General features: G+C 37.9%; 1 long non-coding RNA gene across 2 annotated transcripts; it reads right to left on the bottom strand.

Annotated features, from left to right (window-relative positions):
• Window positions 1-4,315: 4,315 nt before the first annotated feature.
• On the bottom strand, window positions 4,316-25,777 carry LOC135324408 (uncharacterized). 2 transcript variants are annotated; one of them, XR_010385774.1, is made up of 3 exons: window positions 25,662-25,777; window positions 8,605-8,639; window positions 4,316-5,528 (listed from the first exon to the last, which is right to left on the bottom strand). It is a non-coding gene; the product is annotated as an uncharacterized LOC135324408 (long non-coding RNA). The 2 variants fall into 2 exon arrangements; XR_010385775.1 differs by lacking the exon at window positions 8,605-8,639 and adding an exon at window positions 13,519-13,628 and having other exon boundaries at window positions 25,662-25,765.
• Window positions 25,778-25,798: the final 21 nt, after the last annotated feature.

Here is a 25,798-nt window from a genome sequence, read left to right as displayed (position 1 = left end):
GATATAAATGTATGACACTGAGAATGTCAAGGAGTCTGTAAGGGGCGTTTGGATTGTATGTATTTACATCATGTTGAGACAGAGATCAGTGGAGTTCCAGGGAATTTGCATTTGGCTCCCATATAATCTGAATTGGTCTACAAAATTACGACAATTTATTGAAATGAGTTGGTACCTGGACGTGCTCACAGTTGCACTGGAGATGTCCTCTGACCACTTCCCGCTCTGAGTTTGAGGGAAAAGCCTTTTTTCTCAATGTAGTACAGTTTCCAAACAGCTCTTTCAAATAACAGAAATTGTCATGTGTGAGGTGTTCTCTTAGTTTTGCATTTGTCAGAGAAACCCATTAAGTAATTATCTTCTCTATAGACATACCATAAAATGGCAGGAATAATTTTGCCATTTGAAGTGTTTATACCCCTGTTCTTGAGAAAATGTTGCCATTTCATTCTTATGTCAATGGGAATTATCTGAGTTACTCTTTGGAAAGTCTTTCAGATTTAGGTTAATGACGCATTTGATAACCTTCTTACAGGCCACTGGCTTTTTTTTTCAGTAGAAAGTAATGGGTGAGCTGTAGTGTCCAGGGCTATTTTGTTTCTGAAGTATCAGAAGCTTGAGTGAAAACACAACATGACTCATGTTTCATCACAGGAGCTGAGACCTCCTTTGTCAAATAACGAAACAACATGGTACACTGTGAACTGAGAGGTTACTTACTAGAGATTACCTGTGGTATATTAGCCAAAGAACAGGTTATGAAATTTAGGCAGAAGTTGTCAGGAGAGATATTGTGTCTTGTCACGTATCGATCATTTGAAAAAAATAGGTAGGCTTTTGGGAACACAAGCCCTTCAGGTTTGAAACAGAAGTAGTGAACTTAAAGCTGAGTGTAGGTTAGTTCTTTGTGTGAGATTTGTCATTTCAGACTTGAGGAAGACTCTCCCTGTCCAAAAGGACCTTTTTTTTTTTCCAGCTGTCAGCTGCTCCTGCAAAATGACTGTATTTCTCCATACACTTTGCTTGCTTATAACTTAGGGCATCATGAAAAAAATATTATTTCTAAAACTTAAGAACTGTAGTCAAGCAAGCAACATCTTAGGCCACGTTTTCAAAGCCTTTTTTTCAATGTCTACGTATATCTTCCATGCCCATCACGCTGATCACATTGCATTACACAAGCTGAAGGAAGAGTACTTTTCTTGCTACTGAAATATCAACAAATACATGTGGAAACATACATGAACCTTATAAAATATGCTATAAGCACTAGTGGCCTGTGACTGGAATGGACAATGGAAAGGACAAAAAGCAGGAAAAAAACAGGCTGAAAAACCTTCCTTAACTGGGAATGTTCTAACGAGATAACGTAAAGAATTTGCGTGAGTATGAGAAGAGGCAGGCTTAGATCAGTCTTTCCTGGCTTCTGTTGGTTGTTATCATCCCTAGCATTTTAAACTACTATGAAGATGTTACTTTTCTCCACAAAATAGTCACAGCATGAAAAGGAGAAGGGGAAAAAGAATGACTAGATTATAACGAGCCTTCTAAGCAGGCTCTCCCCTTAGCATCCAAATGCACATTTCTCACTGATGTCGGTGGGACAGAACAGGAACCGTGGTATCTCTGTTGTAGTGTCTGACCTGCTGCTGAGACACTGGAAAGAATGGAAAGGGTGGCTTTAACTGTACGCAGTAATCAGGAATCCAGGCATGGTTTGGGGTTCAGTAGTGGTAAAACACCAGTCACATGCCTGAAAGTGACAATAATGCTGGCTATATTTCTGATAAACTGTCAACTGCAAAATAATATGTTTAATGATTTTATAGCTATGTTTTCTAAAATAACACTCACAGAAGCATAACTGTGAGAGTTTTCATGAGCTTTGCTTCTTGTGGCTTTAGGGTGACTGCAGGTTGTTTTATTTGTGAATAATACGTTGTCTTCACAGGCAACGTGAATTGTTCCAGACTGTGAACAGATTGAAAGAATAAATGCCTGAGAGCACTATCAGAGTAATCATTTCCTCCACCACGCTGTAACTTCACCTCCTGGCTACAGTGCAGTTCCATTGCTCACTGCTTGTGGTTAACGAGGTAGAAAGGGCATTCATAAAACAATAACATCGTTCCAAGAGCACAAAATCTTCGAGTCATCCTTAGACTCAACTTTGTGTTTCCTCCTACACTGCCTATGTCTGCCCTTTTGCTTATCAGTCTCTAGAGCGCATCAGAGCCTTACAGTGAGCCCATCACTTACTCATACTTTACTTATTTCCCAGCATGGCTATTGCTGTTTTTCAATTTAGTCTTCCTAAATCCCTGCTTTGAATTTGAGGTCATTCAGAGTGCAGATGTGGATGAAAGTTTATATACCACAGATACATAATGGGCACAAAATTCTCTCTATCCAAAGAACAACACATCATGTTTCAGGTTTTATCATATGAGTTTGTAATTAATTGTACCATTAAGCTGTAAATTTGGATTTGCACACAGCAAATGCACTGTCACATTTTGTTCAAAGAGTGCAAATTTGTAACTGTGGCAAAATTTAGCTTTATAAAGGTGCCTGGTGCTAGGTGCCTGGGAAGAGAGTGGTTTGCAGATGGACTCCTACTTGTGCCCATAACGCCATTAATCTTCAAGACTGCTTAGGTATGTCTATATGAGTGGCAATCACAAAGGTAAGATACTGCAGTGAGATTCTCAGTCTTGTGCCAAGCACCACAAGATCTAGGGTCCATGCCTTTTCCTTCTGATCGTGTAACATGTAGTACATAGAAGGTAGAGCACTTGATGTTTTTTCACGTTACATAATCTTGATCCAATTTGTGCTCTCTTAATGGGAAATGCCCTTTTCTGTTCCTGCATTCTGCTTGTTAGCATTAATTGCAGCGGTTGAAAAGGTTACAGAGTTGCCAGCAAAATCTTAGCTTTGGCTTCATATCCTTAGCCACTCACAGAAAAATACATAATTTTATGGCAGCATCTTGCACTTTTTATCCAACTGAATATACAGTTTAGCACAAACAGTTTCTGAAACAGACCCAAGTCACGCAAAATGGTTTGGGACCTACCTGTTTTTCAGGCCTCTGTAGATATCTTGTTACAGCCATATTCCTCTCTTTTTCACTGCCTTTGCCTTCTTTCTTACCCCTTTCTTGAACAGAATGCTCCATCTTGGCCAACTATATGTGGAGTCTCTTATTTGCTCATTAGTAAAGAAAAAAGGATGGGACTCAATGTTCTTGATCTAACTTCTTTTTCAACCCCACACCCTGAGCTGCCCTTAAAACCACAGGCTATGCCACTCTCACCCTTTGTGCAATGTGTGCAACAAGTATAGATAAGGAAGTTTGCTAACCCTGATAGAGCCACCATCCATGATGTTTTGTCAGCTGTCTAGATAAGAGGAAAGTTCCCAATGTGGAAGTATTTTTCTATAGTAACAGGCGCTGCTACAGTATAGTCATATACAAACACTGTTCCATGCACAGGTTCAAGGAATACCCACCTTCCAGCACCTCTATATAGGACATGGTGTCCACAGACTTGCTGTGTTCATATGTTCCTGCACTTCAGCCAAAATTTTCTCCTACTGTCTTCTCACTCACCTGTAACAGCCATTATTTGCTGTGTCAACTTATGTCAAATCCTACCATGTGTGTATCTGCCAATCTAGTCTACTTTAGCACCTACATCATTTGATAATAAGCATTCACTTCCTTCTTCACAGAGTCTAGGACTCACAGCAGAGAAGGTGAGTGCAGGAAAAGACAGTTTTCCATTATATCTCTTCTGATATAACTCTGTTGGAGCCTATGCTATATTGCTGTTTGAAAATGAAACAGTTTAGTCTCAGAGTTTAAGGATGACTTGCTGTAAAAGCTTTATGAGTGAGAGAGAGTGTGTGTGTGTGTGTGTGTGTACGTGTACGCATGCGCGACGTTATGCTCTCCCTTCCTTCTCACAACATTTATACTGTGGTCAAATGTTGATAGGTTTGCGTGAGAAGAGGGAAGGGCTCTAGAGCTTCTCTGCAAAATGACTTTAAGCTTTTAACATAGGAAAACAGTATTTTCTTCACAGTTAGTAAGAGAGATATGAGGTATTAGGCCTAAATTGGTGAAAACTATTCTTCCTCGCTCCAGATTAGTGAACAATTTTGAACAGGAAACTCCTAGTGGCGATTTAGATATGCAGGTATACATGGTATAATACAAGGGTAATAACTAATAATCACTTCCTTTTCAAGTGCAGGGTAATTTAGGTCTATGAAACAAATTTTTCAAACAAGCGTGACAACTTTTACATACCTTTTAGTGTGTTTTATTGCCAGCTTAGCTCACTCTCATCACATACCTTTTCAGAATAACAGAAAATACTGTTGACAGACAACTCTCTCAAATGCAGTCAATATGAAGTTATACAATTGTCTGGTGTAAACAATCCTATTAGGCACTATTAAAATAAGTTACTAAATTATGAAAAGTTTGCAAAATTATAGAGGAAACACGAAATGCAAGTCTTAAAGGTAATCTAATCTTTATTAACAGTAAATGTAATCTAATTTAGTCATTTTCTTTAACCTTTAGAACACTAGGACTTAGGAGGTTGCTAAATCAGTTATGTGGACAAAATAGCTTCTTAGAAGTCTGCAGATCAGGAAATGGTATTACATGTATCACCCAGCGCAGCAGAGCCATTAGCAACTTTGTGTCACAATATTGAAAAAATTGGGGAATGCTCTACCTGAAACGTAAATGAATATATATGAGTTATACAAATCCAGATCAAGATTCTCAAATCCCACATTTGTGCATTCTTAGCAGGTAGTCAGCCATCACTACAATTATGGTCCCTACCTTTATTCATATTTTATCTTAATAATAAAAATATTATAGAATATTTGAGCAGTTACAAGCTTAAAAGAAGCTCAGTATAACTTAAGCCAGAAGTGATATTTTTAATATGTCAATTTACCTGTCACAAAATGACAGGAATTGTTTAGACCGTAATGAACTGAAAATACTTTTGTAAACATATCCTACAATCACAATGTTCTTTATAAGAGTGGTCTTATTGCTATACAGAGTTGCCATTTTTAAGTTTCAGAAAATAGGTCTATCAAACAAAAAATTAAATGCTTTTTCAACTGCATGTTGTAAAAAATACTCCCCTGGAACTCAGATATGCAACAGACAACTTTCAAAGAGTTACATCAGCAGTGCCAGTACTGACTTGACATTAGTAAGTACACATCATACTGGAGTTAGTTACATTATGATCACTAATACTGTACACTATGGTCCGTTTGCAGGAGCTGGGGGTGTCCACTAAGAGACAGGGCATCCAACCTGTGAGAGAATAGTTGATGACACTGTATCTTTTCTGCCAAAAGTTCTTTGCATTCTTTGCTGTTTGATAGTAAGTTACAGGAGACGTTCCCCAAATGCTACTGTACAAACAGAATGCTGAAGGCCATCACTACACAGCATACAGCTACATATGGGCTCTTCCGTTCACCTGGGCGGGAAAAAAATCAAACAAAACAATTCAGGCATTACTAAACAATTCTAAGCTGATCCTAGCATAACATGGTAATTATCACACTGCAAAATAATATTCAACAGTTCTAGCTGATTACAACTACAGTTGTAAACTGGGGAAGATGCATGGGAGTGGGAAAATTAAGATACAGGATAGGATATATTGCTTCATTAAAATTCTCTTTGGCACTGAGAGAGTCAGGAGGCAGGCATCAGAAAGCTGATCAAGACACCAAATCTTTTCCTGGCTCTGTTCCCAGTTTTGGTTACAGGCAGAGGCTGTTCAAAAGCTGTTCCATGTCAGCTGAGAAGAGGTGTAACTCAATGCTGTCTGGCCATGATTGCTGCTATATGCAGCACGCGTCTTCTACGCATGCTATCATGTAGGAGCCAGCTAACTGGCTGGGGACCTCACAGCTGCCCAGACGCCTGCTTTTTTTCATTGCTAGAGAGACATAACATTGTTAGCATGTGGAGAGAATCTGGTCCCCAGATTTTTAGGTTAGTGAAAAAAATGAGCTACAGAATTACAGGAGTTACACAGACACATCACTTCTGACTCTTTCCAATTGCTTACTGGTGTAGTTATCCACAATAGACAGACCATGGATAAAGTTAAATTTACTCAGTTAACAGACTTATGCTCTGTGGCAGAGGCGTTCAAGGAAGATCTGTTCCTGCCTATTTGATCCCAAACAAAGTATTACATAGGTTGCTTGCTTATCAAGCAAGCTAAGAAGAGAAAGAACCTTAGTTAGGGAACTGGAACGCAGTCACAGGAACCTAAGTTCTGCTCACCTGACTGCTACCTGTTCACACGGGCAGTTCCTCCATTCAACTAGCAGTTGTTTTTACCCCTCTAGCTAAGCATTATCTTTGTGAATCCGTAACTTCTGTCTCTATTTAGAGAACAGAAAGATAGCTTCCTACACTGGATGGTACTTCCAGCCTACAAGACTGTCAGGAACTGTTAACACAGCAATGATTCCTTGAAGTAAGCAAATCCCTGTTCTGAAGCATTCAGAAGTATAAAGACAGCATCGGAGCTGTTGCTTTAAACAAAGTTCAGTTTCCTTTTGCTGTGCACGGCCTTCCATCTTACTATGAACTACCTTTTCCGAGATGCACTTTCCAGAGAAGTATTACAGAAAAAAACCTGCCAAGGCTCCCAACTCCAGCATTAAGGTGTAATCCTCAGAAAAAAGAGGCTCTTTCACTAGCATGACTTTCAAATACAGGAGTAACAAACTTTCCCCAGCAAAAGAAAAATAAAATACTTAGTGACACCTCCCAAAAGTAAGGGTGCCTGCCACAGTGACATTACAAGATGTTGTCATCATCTGGCATATATTTAATTAAACTTCAAATAACTGAGTGAATTAATGTCTGTAGTTTCACATCTGTTTAAAATAAAATTTTGAGGAAGTTCACCTCCTACAGTTTAGAGTATTACAATCTTCATATGGGTTTTACTTTCCTGCTCTTAATTTTCTTGAAAGAAAAATCACCATGTGGCAGGATTAAACATCGTTTTGCACAACTTGGTAAATATGTAACCACTCGCTGGTTATTAAAGTCTTATGTGCATGTGAAAAGGTTGTTTAAACATACTGGGTAAGTTAAATGCAAAGGAAGCCAGTAAGCATTCTCATTTTAAAAAGCCAGCACTTTTCTGCATGTCTTTGTGACTCTAACCCAAATAAAATCATAGGAATCATCTTCAAAGCCCACCTGCTATACTGAAGATACTGTGCTATTTTATAAGGAAATGCCTAGGAGGAATGTTAAGATGCTACCTCATTTGTCAGACAATCTAAAAGAAAATCAAAGTAGATCACACCAAACAAGTTGAAACAAAATTAATAAAATGTTTTATATGAAGAAGGGACAAGAAAGAAGCTTAGTATGGGGCACAATAGTACATGCATTACCTTGGATCCAACAAATGCACAACTTCTCAAACAAACATTAGATTAGAAGATATTAGATCAGTTATTAGAGGCAGACTATATTATAGATGAACTGCAGTTTTTAACTATCAAGTTGACAGGAACCTCATAAAACCTTATATACTCCTTTAAATAGCTTTCAAAATGGTTTGTTGTACACAGTAAAAAGAAAAGATACGCTTGCGCTTTGCTAAGTAAAAAGAAGATGGTAAGGCGAAGTTTACTCTTCAACTTTGAACAAACCCAGATGCAGCTCAGAATTATTTCTGACAGTTGTCACTTTGCCAGGATATTTCAATTACAATATTAAGACTGAACTTTTGGTTCTGCTATGTGTACTATCCAGATTGGACAAAATGTCTGCAATCATTTTAACAACAGGTCTTCACAAAAAGGTGTTTTCTGCATCAGTACTTTCTGACATGCTGAAAAAAAGGCTCTTCTCTTTCAAAGCCTGGGAATGCAGAAAAGGGAGCCATACCTTTTCTGCAGGTTTAATGACAAACAGTAATATCAAAAATTACAAGTACCATACTTCTGCTGTTCATTAACAATACAATTTGAAGAGTAGTGTTTTGATGATACACTTTAATTTTTTGGATATTCCTTAATGATAAGGCTGAGCTTCATTGTATATTCCCTCTTCCATTTAAAAATAAACTTGGAATAAGGATAAAAATAAATGACTGCTATAATATTACAGGAAGATGCATAAAATCAGATATAGCTAGTCAGACTCCATACAGATGCTGCTTGGTAGCAGCAGCTCTAAGTAATTTAAAAGTACATAGAAGATAACTAAAGAAAGGAGAGAAAAAAGATCTGTGATTAAATAGAACTTATTCATGCAGTAAAAAGTGCAAAAGATATTTTGCAAATGTAGCTACACAGATGTGAATTAACATTAAAAAAATGCAGGCTTCTGCAATACTGATAAAACCCCCTTTCTGTCTTCTCCAGATTTCATGGAAGTGAAACCTGCATTTTTTTTTAAAATGATGTATGAGTATAGTTTTCATTGCTACATAGAAACATTTTTCTAATAAATAAGTATGCTATAGAAAAAGTATTGGTCTTAAAGTTTTCAAAAAAAAACAAATTTACCAATCCTGGCGCATTTCCAGAATATGCCCAATAGTCTGTAAAGATAAAGAAATTCATTAGGCTGTTGATTTAAGAAAAACCTAAATCAATTCTGACTAATTCATTTTCTTCCTTACACTTTTAAGCAGTGCAAGTAAACAGAATTTTTTCAATGCTGACATTACTCTCAACATCAGAAAACACTAGATGCCTGCATGGGGTACAGGCTGTGAACTAAAAAAATAGTGAAGTACTCTTTGTCTGCCAATTTTTTTGCATGCCAGAAGAACAAAGGTACATTTACGCAGGCAGTGTTTCAAATTTAGAAATTTCATCTGGAATATTACTTTAAAAATAGGAAATGGAAAAGAATTAATCTTTGGATAGGTAATGGACAGATGACCCAGAATTCTATGTTCTACATTAAAGTGGCCCAGACAAAAAATTATGCAAAGAAAAAGAAACAGAACTGATAAAATAACAGAATGGGAAATAACCATTGACAATTTTTATGTAAGATTTTAAAGCAAGTTTTCCTGCATATACAAGAGATGGTAAATCTGAATATTTTAAATTTAATGCTTTTTAGTATCTCTTTTGCATTTCCTGTAGTAGATAAAAAGTGCATTTTCTAGCAAAGCACATTTGTAGGTATATCTGATTTTATAAAATACTTGTGTTGAAATAAGTTACAAAACAATTCTTCAGATTTGGTTTCACTTTTTACTAAGGTTTACCTTGCTAAAGTCTCTCTAATCCTGCCCCCCACCCAAGCGGTTAATTCTCACAAGTAAAATAACCAAGGAGAAAAGCAGGATTCAAGTATTCAGGGTACAGCCAAAGGAAGGATGAGCAAGTATGCCACACAATTTCTCTAAGATAATCTCATATTGACAGCTCAATATGAACAACAAAAGTGGTAGAGAACACTTTTGAAAAGGGTGTGTGTGTGCCTGGTTGCAATGCTGGAAAAACATCTAGATTCATTTAATTCATTGACTAAATACAGGTTTATGAACAAAAACATAACTAAGTTGTTTTCTCCTTCTCCTGATATGTTACGATCAGCAGTAATTTCACTCTGTATTTTTGTGGGACTGTATCTATGACCTGCTGTGATGGCAGTTCTCGAGGTGCTTTCCCAAAATGCCTTGAACCCATCTCCACACTCGTCTGATTATCTGTCTTCCCTCTGTTGTTCTAGGGCTTTGGCAATCACATATTTTTTCTGATTTAAAGGCAGACATGCAGGTTTGGGCTGCTTGCTCCTGTGTACTTAAGCAGTCCGCATATCTTGCATTTTGTTTTAGAAATTCTGTGTTACTTAAATATGTTTCTAGCTGGAGCTCTTTTATGGTTTTAGCTCACTTCAGTGTCTATCTCTTTCCATCTAGTGGTCTCCCTTTAGTCAGGATGGTATCATTTTCCGCTTACTGGGAAGGGCTCGGGTCTCTGATGTTGAATACACCAAGTTCCTCCTGCAGAAGGCTTTTTGGCTTTTCCCCTTTTGATGTGGAAGGTACAAAATAGTGAGAATATGGGTTTCATCAGCTGCCCTTACTGCAGTATGCTGCTTAGGATTTTAAAGTCACTGTCGACACCATGAGGTCCGACAAGCCTTCCAACACATAGCAGCAGCAGCACCTTCTTGAGAGGCTTCACCTGCCATCAATACAGACCAGTAGATCTGTTTGTCCAAATTGTTAGCTGCTGAGCAATAGCGAACTGAGATCTGGAGCTTCTAAACAGCTGTAAACACAACTTCTGGGTGCATCGGAAAGCTCACATGGGTAGAAGAGCCTGTGCAGGCCCTTTGCTCTCCTGACTTTTTCCATTACTGTTCATCTCAGGTCCACAGCATGTACCTATTCTGAAGTCTGTAATGATCAAACCTTGTCTGATCATTATAGAAATGCTGCTGCCTTGCATGAATCTGTTCCAAAATGACTCCCCCTGAAGCAACTACTCAAAGTAATTGGACTGTTCCTTATTCTCCCCTTTATATTTATCCCCATCCTTGCTCTTCTGATGCAGGTGAAACATATCAGTCTGGCTTGCAAATCTGCAATTTTCTGGCAGACACAACTCAAACGTGTGCGACTTGCCACGTATTCCCAATTTTCAGAACTAATTTAAAAGAGCTGATCGTGAAAGTGGCATTGGTTATCTGGAGAAAAAAATAGCCAAAAAAAGGTGTGGGGGGGACCCAGTAAAGCACAAAAGGATTAATAGGATTTTAATCTTTGCATGCAAGACTCAGAATGCTGCAAAATATAGCTGCCATGTGTTTACCAGGTCAAGCCCACCGCAATTGCCACAAGGAGTGAGAGATATACCCTGCTGCAATGCTTAAGGCAAGTCAAAGGAAATCTCTGCTGCATATAAGCTAACACATCTTTCTGGTTAGCAGTGAGGAGAAAGTTATGTTGTGGTATGCATTCTCCTCTAGAGTTAGTATGAAACAGTAAATCTCCTCTTGCTTTGCTTAAATGCTGTTGCTCAGGACAAAGCACATGGAAACACTCAAGACACTTCAGGACTTCAGGGAAAATGAAGGTTTAAAATTCTGTTTGGCTTGGTAGGAAAATACATAATATTTTGGCAGAAGTCATTGGGATGAAATACAACGCTATAAGGATGTGTGACATCACTTTGCAACACAGCTTCTCAACCAACAGAAACATGTTTCTTTATTTACTATCTCAACAGACTGAAGTTTACCAAGTGTCCTATTTACTTAGTTAGAAATATAGCTAACAACTCCTAACGTTTCTCCTCTCTGTTACTTTAGTATTTTATTGCTGCTTTTTATGCTATTAATTTGGAGCTGGAATAATAAAGTAAGATCTTCTCTGTGGTAAGATGAAATATCACTAGAATTTATTTTATCCAGTATGTCTAGACATTTCCATTTAAGCATGGAATATGGTAGTGAAGAGGGATGGGGTTTTAACAGCGTATGACCTCCATAAAAATATCTACCATTCAGCAAACAAAGTTCATTGCTTCCATGCCAACATTTTATTCTCCAGGACGAAGTAATCTATATCTATCTAAAACGCAAAAATAAAATAATATGTCCAACATCTATATAAATATAAATGTATAGATCAAATGCCCAACTCCTGCACTGTGTCGGCACCCTTTGAAAACATTTTATGAAGAGAGTTCTATTGTACTTGAGACAGATTTGCCTCAAAAATAAACAGAGTAGCTCCAGATTAAAGGAAATATTCCTTGCCAAAAACAGCACTAAAATTTTAATCAGTAAAATAAATATTCCTACTCCTTACTGCATATATCTCATTGACTATTGTGTTAGCTTCCATTAGCAAAAAAAGCCAACCCCCAAAACCAAAAAAAAACCCCAAACCCAGAAACAATACCCTGCAAACCCACAGTTCTTAGTGAAATCATCCCTTCTTTCCATCTTTACTGTGATCAAAAGAAATCTCTCATGTCAATGGTAATCCTATGGTAATCCTGGTAATCCTTTTTTCAAAAGGCCAAAAACATTTTCATGTTAGTACTCCAAATGAGAAAAAATAGCATGCTCTGGATATCTATATTGTAAGCCCAATGCTAAAAGAAAACTTGTGTGATAAAAGGCAATTCCAAAAATGAATTACATGGAGATTTTTAGAAGACAAACCCTCAGAAGTCCTTGGTATGGCAAGGATTGATTTAAAACTTCGTACTTTTTCTGAAACGCAAATGTAGAAGTGACAGGAGATGCTCAGGGAGGTAACATTTTATTTAATGGCAAATGATCTGCTAGAAAAAGAGGACAAGTCAAAGACTTAGAGGCCAAAAGCTTGTCCATCTTTTCCAGCTCTAATAAATTACCCCCTATTTTTAAAATATTATCTCCTTTACAGTAATCTCAGGTGACCGAACTGCTACAGATGGCCTCAGTGGCTTCTAGGTCAAAATTGCCCAATCATTACTTTAGAAACAAAGCATTTAAATCAGTCCTGCCTCCTGCTCGTTGGATTCAATGCCAAGTCATATTCTTTTTAGCACAAAGAAAACTGGTAAGCCAAAAGGTGAACAGGTTTTAAAAGCCTAAGTGACTCACGGATTTGGCCCTGTCGATCTCCCCATTCCCCATCACTCCCAAAATTCTGCTCATGAGCAAGCTAGAGAAGAATCAGGTGCTGTTTTACAGCAGTACTGGTCCAACAACATTAACCATATTCCAAGGGAACTGGGAATGCAGAGGAGAAAAAGGTTGGTCACCTAGGGAAACAGCTAGGAATAAAACTGCAAGATGTAGTTGCAGTGAAAATAAACTTTGCAAAGCTTTTTACAAATTCCCGAATCTTGGAGAATGCAAAACAATGATTTTAAGAGAGACTACAGAGAAAAGGATAGTGCTGCATGTTTTTAAAAATATTTACACTTTTTTCTGTTATAGATTATTGCTGAAATCCTGTTTCAAACTTGTGCATCCAAAACATGTAGTTAGTAGAATAAAATGGCCTCTACTGTTAGTTTTTTATACTCCAGCCTTAAGAATCAAAAATAACTGTAGTCAGAGCTGCTGTAAGTAGGGAAAAACTGGTTCCTTTCTGTTACTCATTCTGTATCTTTAAATAAGCATCTAAGGAGAAAGTAAGTTGCAAGTCTAGAGAAATAACTCTAATAAGGCAACATTAGCTGGCATTTGTTATTTAATGAATCCTTACTATAAAATTGCACTGATTGCTTGTAAATACCTTAATGACTTCTACAAAAAGGCACAAAAGGAAGATTTTTATCTCTGAAGATGAGAGAAATACAACATCATTGACTTAATTTTTCAAATCTTAGGATAGTGCTACATAAAGAATTATAAAGCTTGTAATACCACATGTTCTTAAAAGATACTAAGAGTAAAACATTGTAGTTAAAACTCAACAGTTTATGTATTTTTAAAGGTATTAGACAACATACCCAGTTTTATTTTTGTCCAGTAAGCTGGGAGCCAAAGATCTGATATAGGCACAGGTACATATTAGCAGCAAGATTACAGTCAGTAGGCTCTGAAAGTTGAAGATGGCAGACTAAGGAAGAAAATCAGAAAAAAAAATTACATCTTTGCAGTACAAAGTCTCCCTCACTGCATTAACGGGAGAAAATAAATGATCCCTTAGACAATACCCAATAAAAGCAAAAGAAAGCCTACACTGCCAATGAGCCAACACTCTTTAAACAGCCGTTATTTTACCCACAATGGTGCAAGAATGAATTTGAGCTTTTCCTTCTGAAGCCATCCCAAGAAGGGTAAAGAAACAGCAGGCAAAATGGTCACCTCACTACTTTGCTCCCAGGCACCTGTTCCAATGCCAGTTTGTGGAAACCCATTAACAGCAGGCTGAGTTACAGAAAACAGATGTTCCTGCTCTGCCAAGAGTAAGTGTAACTGCAAGCTGCATGAATAGAATATGGTAGTGGTGAAGGTGGGGGGAAGAATATTTGACAACTAAAGCAGCGGCAGCCAAGACCAAATGACAAGAAATACGTAGAAGGATTATTAGTATATTGTTTTATGAAGACTACAGCCAAAATTCAACAGATCTGTAGGAATATATACAATGAATCCCCCCTTAACTATAGTAAGACAATCAATTAATTTTATTTTCAAACCATCTTTTGTTTTGAAATTTAAAATAATCTTTGATATAAATACATTTTCTTCAAGCTATCAGTTATATAGAAAATGCTGGACAAATAGAGAAAAATGCTTAGGACAGAGAAGTAAAGAACTATTGTTTGAAAGCTAACTAATCTGCCTACTGGGTATAGAGAATCTACTACTGTAGCTGGCTATTTGCAAAACTTTAAAATATCAGTAAAATTCTGTGAATTCATCTCATGGGATCATTTTACTTTACTAAAGTGTGAGATTTGTGTGGCCAAAGTGTTCTTTAGTCATCAAACCATAAACAACTACCACTGCTTACAAGAAGCATATCTTTTCTGGAAGCATAAACATTTTAAGAGAGCAGGTGCTCACGTAAGGACTGCTGTTATCTTCAAAACCGAGTGCAAAATTTGGAAAAGTCAGCTGATGCTCATTTTCTGCAAGTGTCACATCACTGCTCCAATTAACAATGCAGTAGCAACCTCTGTGGTGGTTTTCTTTTTCAATAGGTTCCCTGGAATTTTTTAGAAGAAATATTTGTAAACTTGTCTTTGTGATTCCTAGTTTCTAATAACTCGTTCCAATCTGAGACTTAAGTTCTTTTTATAATGTGAGAATGATTCAGCTACACAAATTGTAGTTTTATTGTTTTTTACTCAGTGTTCCTCAACTGACATTCAGGCCAACTTAAGAGCATTGAGTACTATGCTGAACTTAACAGTACATTAGACAATTGCTTATTGGAAATGCCTTATTTTCTCTGCTCAGTTACCCTGATTTTCAGCTTCTATTTATTTTAATTCCAAAAAAGGCAAAGCAAATAGAATAAATTCACTCTTCATTCTGGGATTCTGTATTGCTGATGAATTCCTATCTAAATACCTCATTTTTCCTACTGCTCAACCCAGATGGCTTTGTTATGTAGTACTATTTAATTAAGTGTAAATACTTCACACTTATGAAGGGATGTTACATTGCAGTTCCCTTCCTCAAGCTGAGAATTAGGTGGGATCTGTTAAGAGCACATCAGAGCTACTGTTTTCATAGCCAGAGGCACATCTCTGCTGAGCTGCTACATGCACTTCCTTCCTATGTCACAAGATTCTAATCTTTTCAAGATCTAAGAATCAAATTTTTCTAAAAATTTAAGCAAAACTAAATTTAATTCACAACATTGCACTAAGAGCAAATCAGAGAGAAAACCAAACCCACCTTAGCTGACATAAAAGTCTCCATGAGGCAATACTGGAACACGCATACAACTGCCAGCATGAATACATGCATCAGAGAGGGCTAAGTATGCAGAAAAATTTAAATGTCTAAGTCAGTGTGGTCCAACAGGTCACTCCTGGGTGGGGAGCTAACCATTAAGAAGGAAGAGCTTGCAGAGGCTCATGGAGCAACTGAACAACTGTCTCTGCAGCCTGAACGAGAAACGTGAGCATCCCGATAGTGCATCCAATGAAGCACAGTGGGGAAAAGCCTCTCTCCTGCAGGGTTAGCTGCCTCAGGACGGAGGCAGAGTTCTCCCGCTTACTTCTGTCTCCAGCACGAGCAGGCTCACATCAGCCTCCTTTCTGCAGAAGCCCACTTCTCAAACCAGTTCCCTCACTCCTTATGCCCTATGACAGTAGCCTGAGAAGCAGACAAAAAAAAGGTGGGGGGGGGGGGGGAAGGGGATGGGATGAAAGGCTGATTACTAGGATGTAAAGAGAGATGAGGTAGGCAGTGGAGAAAGGCAACGAATAGATGGCAACTACACACAGCAGCTGACATGCAAGAAGGTTTCTGCTGAGGGAGAACATGGAGGGGGGACACTACACAAGTGGAGTGGTGATCCACTATTCAAAGCCAGCCCTCAGGTCACCAAGGTGAGGATACCTGCTTTTCTCCCTAAGACATTAGCTAAATCATTAGTTTACTATTTTAGTTTAGCTAGCCAAGTTGTTGTGTCTGCTCTAGTGCCATAAGTAATGGTCAGATTAATTGCAATGGACAGAACACTGTTCACCACTGCCAGTGGCCTCTTGCCTTTGCAATAGGCGCAAGCTCTTGTGCCTTCAGAAACCAGGGCACTCTCAAATCCCTAACAAAGCCAAATCTTGCCACCTATAAGAGCCAACATCTCCTGGTTCCTGCCAGTCCAGGAACTTAACAGGGCTGGATCCAAGAGTGGCTGCCTCTCAGCAAAGCAAGCTACTCCCTATCAACTGATTAATTTGATCTGTCCTCCGGGAGAGACAGCTGCTCCCAACATCACCCAGCACAATGCCTGCTAGAGCTCCGTTCCCATGAATTCCTGCAAGCCGTCTACTGCAGCTGCTTCCCAAAAAGGCTTGCGGTACAGAGTACTTAAATATACAAAAATGGCAGAATGGCACACCGCCCCATTTACCTCATCTTAAGCGCTGATTGTAAATGTATACTCATGAAATGTGTTATTAATCAATAGGGGCAGTATATAATACAAAATTCTTTGTTGGACTTGTTATGTGTTTCCCAGATACACAGCATAGGGCGCTATTATAATTACATATGCCTAAGGATTCTGCTGAAAAGTGCTTTGAATTACTCATATAGTCACTCTAAAAGGACAGACATGCATATTTAACATTTGTTTACAATTTTAACCTGGAAATTAAAATTTATTTCTAGAGTGGATTGCTTCAAATTTTGCATCTGAAATAATTCTTATAGCCCAGCTAAATTTATAGAAAAAGGCACTTTTTCTGCTTGAATAGATGTAATTAAAAGCTGCTAAAAGTGTCATACATTTCTTGAGATCCTTTTCACAAATAGCTTAATATGTTAAATGCCGTATTTCTAAAATGTAGTTAGTAATGTAGGTGGGTTGCAATTATTTTGGTTAAACTAGGCTCCTATAGGAGTAATGTACTGGAATTTTTCAGAATGAATTAACTGGCTTTATGTAGATCCTGTGAGCCTCATTCCTGCTATAAAACAATTTTGGAGCATGAAGAAGGTGATGCTGTCTTTTAGATTTTGTCTACCTGCTGGTGAAAAGACAACTAGCTTCCCAAGTTTCTGATTGCAAATGCAGAAAACAATAAGCACTAGGATGGAACTCTGATTTTAGACAGTGAGTGTAGAGGGTGGCTTTGATTATATGTGCTTGGATTTTCTACATCTGTATTTGGCACATTTCTGACGTGGTGGAAACACCTTATTAGCTATATTCTAGGTTAAATAATTATAGTTTTTTTTTTTTTCATGTACTGTCTCCAGTTATTTGTGGAGCACTATCACATCACCCTAAGCACTAAGGAGTATTGTATTTAGCAGAGCTTGCAAGAACAGGTTTTTTTTTTTTTTGTATATCTTTAGAAATTTAAGGCCACGTGTTCTAACATTAAGAGCTACATGGCTGAAGGCTCTTTTAAATCCTTCCCAAAATTACAACCTAAAAAGTGCCTCAATACTACTTCCCTTATTATATCATCCAGAACAGTCTTAGTAAAAATAATTCCATATAATGCACACAAACAAACACAAGAATAAACATCCTCGAAAGTTCTTGAGTTCAGATTAGCAGCGATGGCATGTATTAGAAATACTCATGCTACTAGATGGTTGTTAGAAGAGCAACATTACAGCTTGAGACATTTGAATGTTTCCCACTTGATGCTTTACCTAAACTGTGTGGCAGTCGGCAAAGAGGACAATGAAGTATATCAAAACCTCAAGACAAAACAGGGAATCCCAAGGAAAGAAATGGCCTCGAGATCACCAGTTCCTTCTGGAAGACTAGATCAGTGGGTCTGCTACAACATAGTAATAGGAAATGGTTTGACAGCCCCTTTTTTTTGGAATGGGGAGACGGGGAAGGAAGAGCTTGGAGATGGAGTATGAAAGAGTCATTATTATTATTAAAGATTTTAACATACTTCAATCAGTTTTGGTTTGGAGTGAGAAATTTCCCACATAGTGAAAAAGGGAACCCTGCTGGGCCATAACATTTGCCCAGCCCCTGGAACTGGACTACAGGCAATGTTATTAGTCCTGCAATTTAGTCAGCACTGGATTTAGTACACTTAAAAGGCAGCTCAGAGTTCTGGTTATCAAGCACTCTTGTACTTCAGGACAGCATGTTAACTCAATGATCGTGTGCTGAAAAGAGGGTGCACTCAGATGAGTGTCTAAATTTTTAGTGACCACTGGGAGATGGGTATTCAACCTCAGCAGACGTAGCAATAACAGATACACTGGTCCTAAACTTTTTTTCTGCAATGAAAATACAGTATTAGATTTTGGATATGACTGTATCTATCTCTGTACTTATTTACATCTGGAACTGCATTTGCTCAATCTCTCGCATACATTCTCTGACTCCGATACTGTTTTTCTCCGTGTGCTTAGAGAAAGCACAAAAAATTTGTGAACCACTTAGTGAATTTAATGATGCAACCCTTTGATAGTACCATAATAACCTGTAAGTTTTGATGCAACTCCACATGCAGGAAAGATGTGTGGAATTTCCTCTTGCCTCAAGTACTTCTGAAAAAAGCCTAAAAAAAAGCTTTGCCAGTTTATCTCAACAGACTTAACTCTGAAACCAAACCTTAATCTTCCCTAGGTTGTCCATATTTACAAAATGATTATTCTATCACTGATGGCAGTGTGAGCATGATTTTGTCTCTTCTTTATAAAAAGAGAGGCCATTACAGTGCCTAAGTTTTTAAACTTTGCCACACAGTTACTGTTGTAATCATTGATTTATTATGAAGGCAGTATAGATAAAGTATTGGGATATTCTAAAAAAACCCAATAACCAAATGTATGAAATGTGGAGTCTTTCTAGAATAGCATTATTTTTCTTTTGTCTCCTCAATACTATAAATTGATGGGTGATTATGTTCTCTGGAAGCAAAGAAACAAATGCTAACATCTGATTTAGTTGTACCTCTCCTGTTAAAATATAAGCAAAAGCTCATGTTGTAGTTAAACTGTAGTTAAGCATGAGCTAATAAAAATGTAAAAGCCTGTATTAAAATAGTACTAGCTCAGAGGTACTGTGCAGACCCCATCATAAAAAAGTAAAATCAATCTATATGAAACTTCAATGAAGAGGCCCTTAAAAGGCTAAAAGAGAAAATACATTTTATCAAGCTTTCCATTGAGTATTGCAATTCTTAATTTCCCAGTATAAGTCAGATTTTTGGGACTATAAAGTTGGAAAATCTAATAGGAAATAAAATACGTAGGGCTACTCCCAAGCTGAAGGTCAAAGTAATTGCTAAAAATTAATTAAAACATGCACATAATTATACATTTTTTCAACATATTCTGAAGTAATTTATTTTTCCTCTCCTGCTGAACAGAATCTCATGCAAATGATTGGAAAATAAGCATTTGTAAATGGGGCATGCTAATTTGAACTATAAGAAAAATACAAAGCTTGCAAATTTGATGTGATCACTTGGCAAAACTACACTGAAAAACTAAGTGAGTGTTGTTAAAACGATACTGGTTCATGCTTAATAAAAAGTATCTAAATACTGGTCTAGTTAGCACATTTGGTAGCTCCAGTATGAACACAGTTTAAGTTTACTGAACATTCATCTCAGTATTTAGTTTCCAAGGAATTTAACTACAATATTTAACACTCATTCACATCTCTTCTAGTGTGTAACGGTTCTGTCTAACATACATTTTTTGCATTCATAGACAATTAGGTTAAGGCTCTATTAGAAAACAATGCATCTTTCCTCTAGACATTTACTGAAGAAACATGTTGTCTAACTACAGTGCGTAGGAACTAATGGGTATGCTTTTCAGTCAGTTGAAGACTAACACATCTGTTTAAATTATAACCAATCTTTTTAAACAATAAGACAACTCATTAACAAAATATAAACAGTTGTTGTCTTCCACAAAAACTCTCAACTGTAAAACACAATTTTTTTTACTGTAATTTAAATCCACAGAATAGCATTGAAATGACATCAAGGTGACAATGGTGAAATTCTATGCTCACTTGAATTCTTTATTTTTTGCCCTGATACCTAGGCAATAGCTTCAAAATTGCACTTTTAGTGTTAACAGCTAGCAGATGCAGCATCTTCCCTAAAATTTAGAAGAAAAAACAACAAAGAAAGTTTAATACTCTAACTTTCACTTATCTGGGTTAACGTAACACTTGGCTTTGTATGTCCATGTCTTTATTCAATAAATACAGATCTATGTTAGATGCAGTGGTAAAAACTTTCTTTTCCTCCAAGTCTTCCTCTCCGATTATATATGGTTTGCAATTTTACAGAGATTATTTTCCCTCTTTTCTCCCATTACATAAAAGGAGCTATCTGTATAATTCTCTTTTTAAGAAATTGAAACTAAGTATGTTATCCAGAGTAACAGGAAACTAATAGTACTTTCTGGAACTATAAATAGAGTGGGTGCTATTCATCCATTGCCACAGAACTCTCTAAATGGACATAAATCTTGACTTGTAGCACTCTTGCCACTCCTCTGTTAAAAATCTGTACGTTAGAGATTTCTAAGTATACTGAAACAGAAGGCAAAAAATTGTCCCTGTAGAAGAAAGAGACATCTCCAGTGATGAGTTCTGGCTTTTCTTCCTGTTCAATGAGAAAATATGGCTAATTATAAACATCAAATATCTTTGTGCTTTCTATAAACGAGCTGCACAGTTCCTGTCAAATTAGATAACTCTTCTTTCTGAAGCTGCACACCATATTGCTTAGTTTCTTTTTATCTCAAACTTACCAGAGAATCTGGTAAAGGAGTAGTAAAAATTTACTTTGTGAATCAAAGAGTTAACATGCCAGCAGATTTAGAATCAGATCATACCCTTACTCTAATAAAATTAGTGTCTGAAAAGTTTGAGAGGAAGAGATGATTTGTAACAGAAGTGCTAAAGGAATTTGAAGATGGATACAGGTTAAAGTCAAAATTCAAAATAGGAAGTCAAAATAGGGAGATCCTGAAATATTTTTGTTTTGTCATACTGGATATTTTGACAGAGGATGTAGCTAATATTCTGTCAGCAGGTGTTTGATACCTTTAAGAAAATAATGTTACAGTGAAAGTTTTACTATCGTATCAAAATTGCAAGCAAGAACCAAAACCTATCTGAAGACTGGCTCCCTAACAGGAAAGCAAAGCACATGGCTCCTATTTGTCTGAATGTCTCACATCTTCACAAAAAAAACCCTTCTACAAAGCTGATTTGCAGTCCCAAACATCCTCACAAAATGCCTAAGAAGTTGCAGCATGCTGTAGTGGGATAATATCTACTTTCTGTTCTAAAGGCAGAGTAAAAGGTATCTCTTATAACTTACCTAAGAATTAGAAGAATGAAAACATGTATACCATAACATTTATTTCTTCTTGATATTAGAACCATCTCTTTAAAACATAAGAAAAAAAAATCTTTCTTTTGTCAGGAAGAAACGTATTTAGTTAGTCAAGAAACAAGGAAAAACTCTGCTAAGCCTCTGATGTCCCTGGCTCTGGGCAGGCACCTACAGTGCTTCTGCAGGTCTCTTGTTTGGCAGAGTTCAGGTGCATAGTTTGAATTTTTAGCATCTGTAAAACAGGTAACATTTTTTGCAAGATGCCAGATGGTTCCACCTTCTATCCATGCTTACAGAACTGAAACTGAAAATTTTTGGTGGGTTTGAACACCATGCTCTGTGCACCAGCTGGAAAACATATCCCTCACTTGCAATGCTAGATACTTGCTGCCAATCATCAAAAAATAGTCAATATGACAATATCATTTTTTGTGTAACTTGGTGGAAGATCTACAGTCCATAAATAGCCCATTATTATCAAATAGCCTGTGGCCATGTGATTTTTCCCCCCCTCTTCACATTGCTATTGAATAAAATTTAGATGTTTAATAGTAAATTGCCAAAGATGTTTAGTAAGGCCTGTCTGGCACTCAGTGAGAACATGGTTTCTCACAAGCGATTTCATTCCTGGACTGTACAGTTCTGTTGTAAAATTTGTGTAAGCAGACTCTTTGCATCCTACTCTTCCTACATCACAGTAAGAGATGTATCTTACAGTCATAAAAAAAAAAAAATCCTGTTTCATAATTATAGAAAGAAAATATTGATAATACAAAATATTTTCATGTCTTCTCATACTAACACTATATACTGACACAGAAGCATCTATACTGAATACTTCAAGTAGTAATTCACAACCTACTCACTCCCCAATAAGATTACTATTTAAATTTGTAGTTCCAGAAGATCCTGGATTTATTAAGCACTAATACTAAAGTAGTAAACATCGTACTTCTCTTTGTGCCTACCTAGCCACACTGTATCTCCTACTTCTCCTTTCATCCCTCCTTTTCAATAACCTGACAAGCTTGCTTTTCTGACAGGAGGAAAGATAGATGAAAAGCAGATCCTCCTTACTTTCTTCTCAATTAGCAGTGCTTCCTCCTATTCCTAGGGGCATGCCAGACCTGCCATGGGGTCAACAAGTTTCCAAGTCCTGGAAAGTGAGTCAGTTATTGTATGATAGGTGGCAAAGGAGGATCTAGCATCTTCTTATATTACAGCTTCTACTTACAGTAAAATCCTCAGCAAGATCAGATTAGCAAGGGGTTTATCAGATGAAAAGTTGTTACCGCAGCTGTAATTCCCTGAAATTGTAGTTGCTTCTTGTTCAAAAAATTTAATGGCTGCTGGTATTACAATATTTACCAAAAAACGTTGTTCATCGCTACTCCAAAATGAAATCATAATGCAAAGACACATACATGCCTATACATTAATCATGCCATAAGACTGTAACACATACTAAGACATATTTTTAATCCTATTATCTCTTTAGTCCATTACAAAAACAATGGTATTAGTAAATCTGAATCAGGATCAATTCCTCCTTGTAATGTAAAGTAAGCAAGAAACAAAACTTAGTACTTGAAAAACAATGAAAGCTCTTTTGCGGAATAGCCTCAGATGCTGATGTGTTTATATCTGAGAGCTTAGTTTGGATCAATATTTACTAATGAATGTTTTTAGAACTGCTTATGTGAGCAATTCTCCCTCCTTTTATAAACACCATCCTAAGACAGCAACAAAGGTTGTGACAGAAATGTTCCTCCTCATGGAAAGTTCCCAAATCAATTTTTCTGCAGCAGTGTGGGGTCTGAGGTCAGGACTAGCCAGAGGGGGAAGGGGAAAAAGTCATCTTTGCAAAGTTTTCTGCAATTCTTTATTTTCCTTATCACTATATTGCAATTACAGATATGAAACACATCTACAGTGAAGTTTTTCCTAGATCATTTCATGTTGTTCAGCTGCAATTGCATGTTTTTGTTACAAAGGAAAGTGAAGACTTCCCTTCAGTGGGTGAAAGGCTTGTCATGTTTAATTTTAATGTAAAGTTAGTTTAGTCTTCTTCCCACCCAACATACCACATCTGTGGTACATTTTTCAACGCCAGCAGGAAAAGTTCTATAGCATTTTCAGATAAAAATTTCAAAAGTTAACAGATTAAACTGACATAGCAATTTATGGAAGTTAGTAAACAAGACATTTTCTGCTTCTAAATAAACTGCTGGGTTTTTTGCAGTGTTTCCTAAGTAAAAGCAGCTATGTTATTATACTGCATCCATTCCATTTCCAGGAAGGTTTTGATCCATTGAGCAGCTTCCACCCCTTTCAAAGTTAGTTTAAGTTCAAATAGTTTTTTTTTTCCTATCCACTAGCAGTGGACATCAAAATCATAAAAAGCTGTGCCTTCCATCTATCTTTCCTTTTGTGAAGGCACAGCTTCTATGTATTCTGTTTGGCAGCACCTGACCATCCAGCTAGCATGAGTTTTAGCTTTAGTAAGGATGTGGTGAGAAAGACTGGGTGACAATGGGAAGGAAAGCATCAAGTCCTTTGGAAATTATCCTGCAAAAATTATGCTATTCATAGAGCAATTAGTTTGTCATGATTGCAACTTATTTTCTTCGGACAAAAAGAACATAGTAGAGGTGCACTTCTACTCTTTTTCTATTCAATGATACAGACAGCAGAGAAAGTTTCCTATCTCACAGTCAAGTATAGGCTAAAAAAAAGTGGGAAATGACTTCAGGATACTTTTACTCTCCATACAGAATTCCTCTAGAATGCAGCAAGCAAAACCACATATTTTGGTCCCTATTTCAGCAGCTCAATTAGTGCTTCTCATAGCTTTCATTAACTACAGTTCATGACTGCTAACCTCACAACAACTTATTTACTGCAGAACCATGGCACCGGAGGTAGCACTATGGACAGTCCAAAGCCCAGTATATAACGTGAGGGTCATGGTTTCCCTGAAGAAAACTGAACTCCACAAGACTGCCAGGTCTCATCTTTGTCTGCCCTTCTTCTGGAAGTCTAGAAACTTTTTGGAACTGAACCATCAGGCAGTTCAAGACATACTAATCTTTTAATACATATGTGGTAAGTACAAAAGGATTCAGTGGAAGTACATCATTGGTGATGAATAACCTGTCAAAAGTAGTGTAAATGGTAATTTTAAAATGAATTTTGTGTTGAAGGGCAACTTAAGTAAAAACCTTTATTTGTACAGGGAAAGGCTTTCTTAACTTATCTTAGCTATTTATTTCTTTTCCCTTTTAATCTTAACATCATGAACTGGCACTGTTCCTACAAGGATCTTAGCCTTAGTTGAAAGATTATTTCATAATGCAGTTCTAACTGTGATCGAAATACAAATCTTTCATTTGTCTTCTCAGGATGTAGGAAGAAAAAGAAAAAGGAGAAATCACAGAAAACAAATGACGACACCAGTAGGCCAAGTCTGTGAACATCATTCATTTTTTTTTCATTAGCAAATGTACCTAGGCCTCTGATGCTACTCTCCAAAAAACAATGACAGGTGTTAAAGTCAGGATTTAGCTTACTGGTTAAGAAGCTAAATGCTCGTTAGCTATGCAAAATAACATGCCCATTAAATGAGGAAGTAAAAAAAAGACTGCAATGCTATTCTGACAGAAGAGGACACACCACAGGTCGGACTTAAGGCTACTGTCCTAGGAAAAACCCAGATGACATTGGCCAAGATGAAAAGCGGGGTAAGTTAGGAATAGAAAAACGGTGGAAGGGAGTGTAGGTACGTCCGGTTCAGCTTTACTGCTGAACTGCTAAGCAAGCTCGGCGGAGGTTTTTTGGCAAGGCCGAGATCGCTTCCTTCTCCCGGGCGGGCGGCGGGGCCGGCGCTCGCCCTCCCCCGGCGGGCAAGGGCCTCCGCTCCCCGCGCGGCCCGACGGGTCCCGCGCCTCGCGGGCGGCCGCGGGGCCCGGGAAGCGCTGCCGCACAGAAAAGCGGCGGCTCCCGGGCCCTGGGACCGGCAGGGCCCGCGAGGAAGGGGCTGGAGCGCGCCCCGCCGCCACCCCGTAGGGACCAGAGAGAACGGCCAGGCCCCCCGCCCGGGCGGCCGCTCGCAGGCTTACCATGGCGACCCGCTCCCAGCCACATCACACTTCCGGAGCGCCGCGTGCGAGCGGAAGCGCGCCTGCAGCCTGCAGCCCTGATTGGTGGGGGCGGGGCCAGCGCGGGATTGACAGCCGCTCGAGGCAGCGCCGCGTGC

This window comes from Dromaius novaehollandiae, chromosome W (assembly GCF_036370855.1).
Source record: "Dromaius novaehollandiae isolate bDroNov1 chromosome W, bDroNov1.hap1, whole genome shotgun sequence".
In the NCBI taxonomy this organism is placed as follows: domain Eukaryota; kingdom Metazoa; phylum Chordata; class Aves; order Casuariiformes; family Dromaiidae; genus Dromaius; species Dromaius novaehollandiae.
Note: the sequence above shows the minus strand (reverse complement) of the source record. Positions and strands in the feature narration are given on the sequence as shown.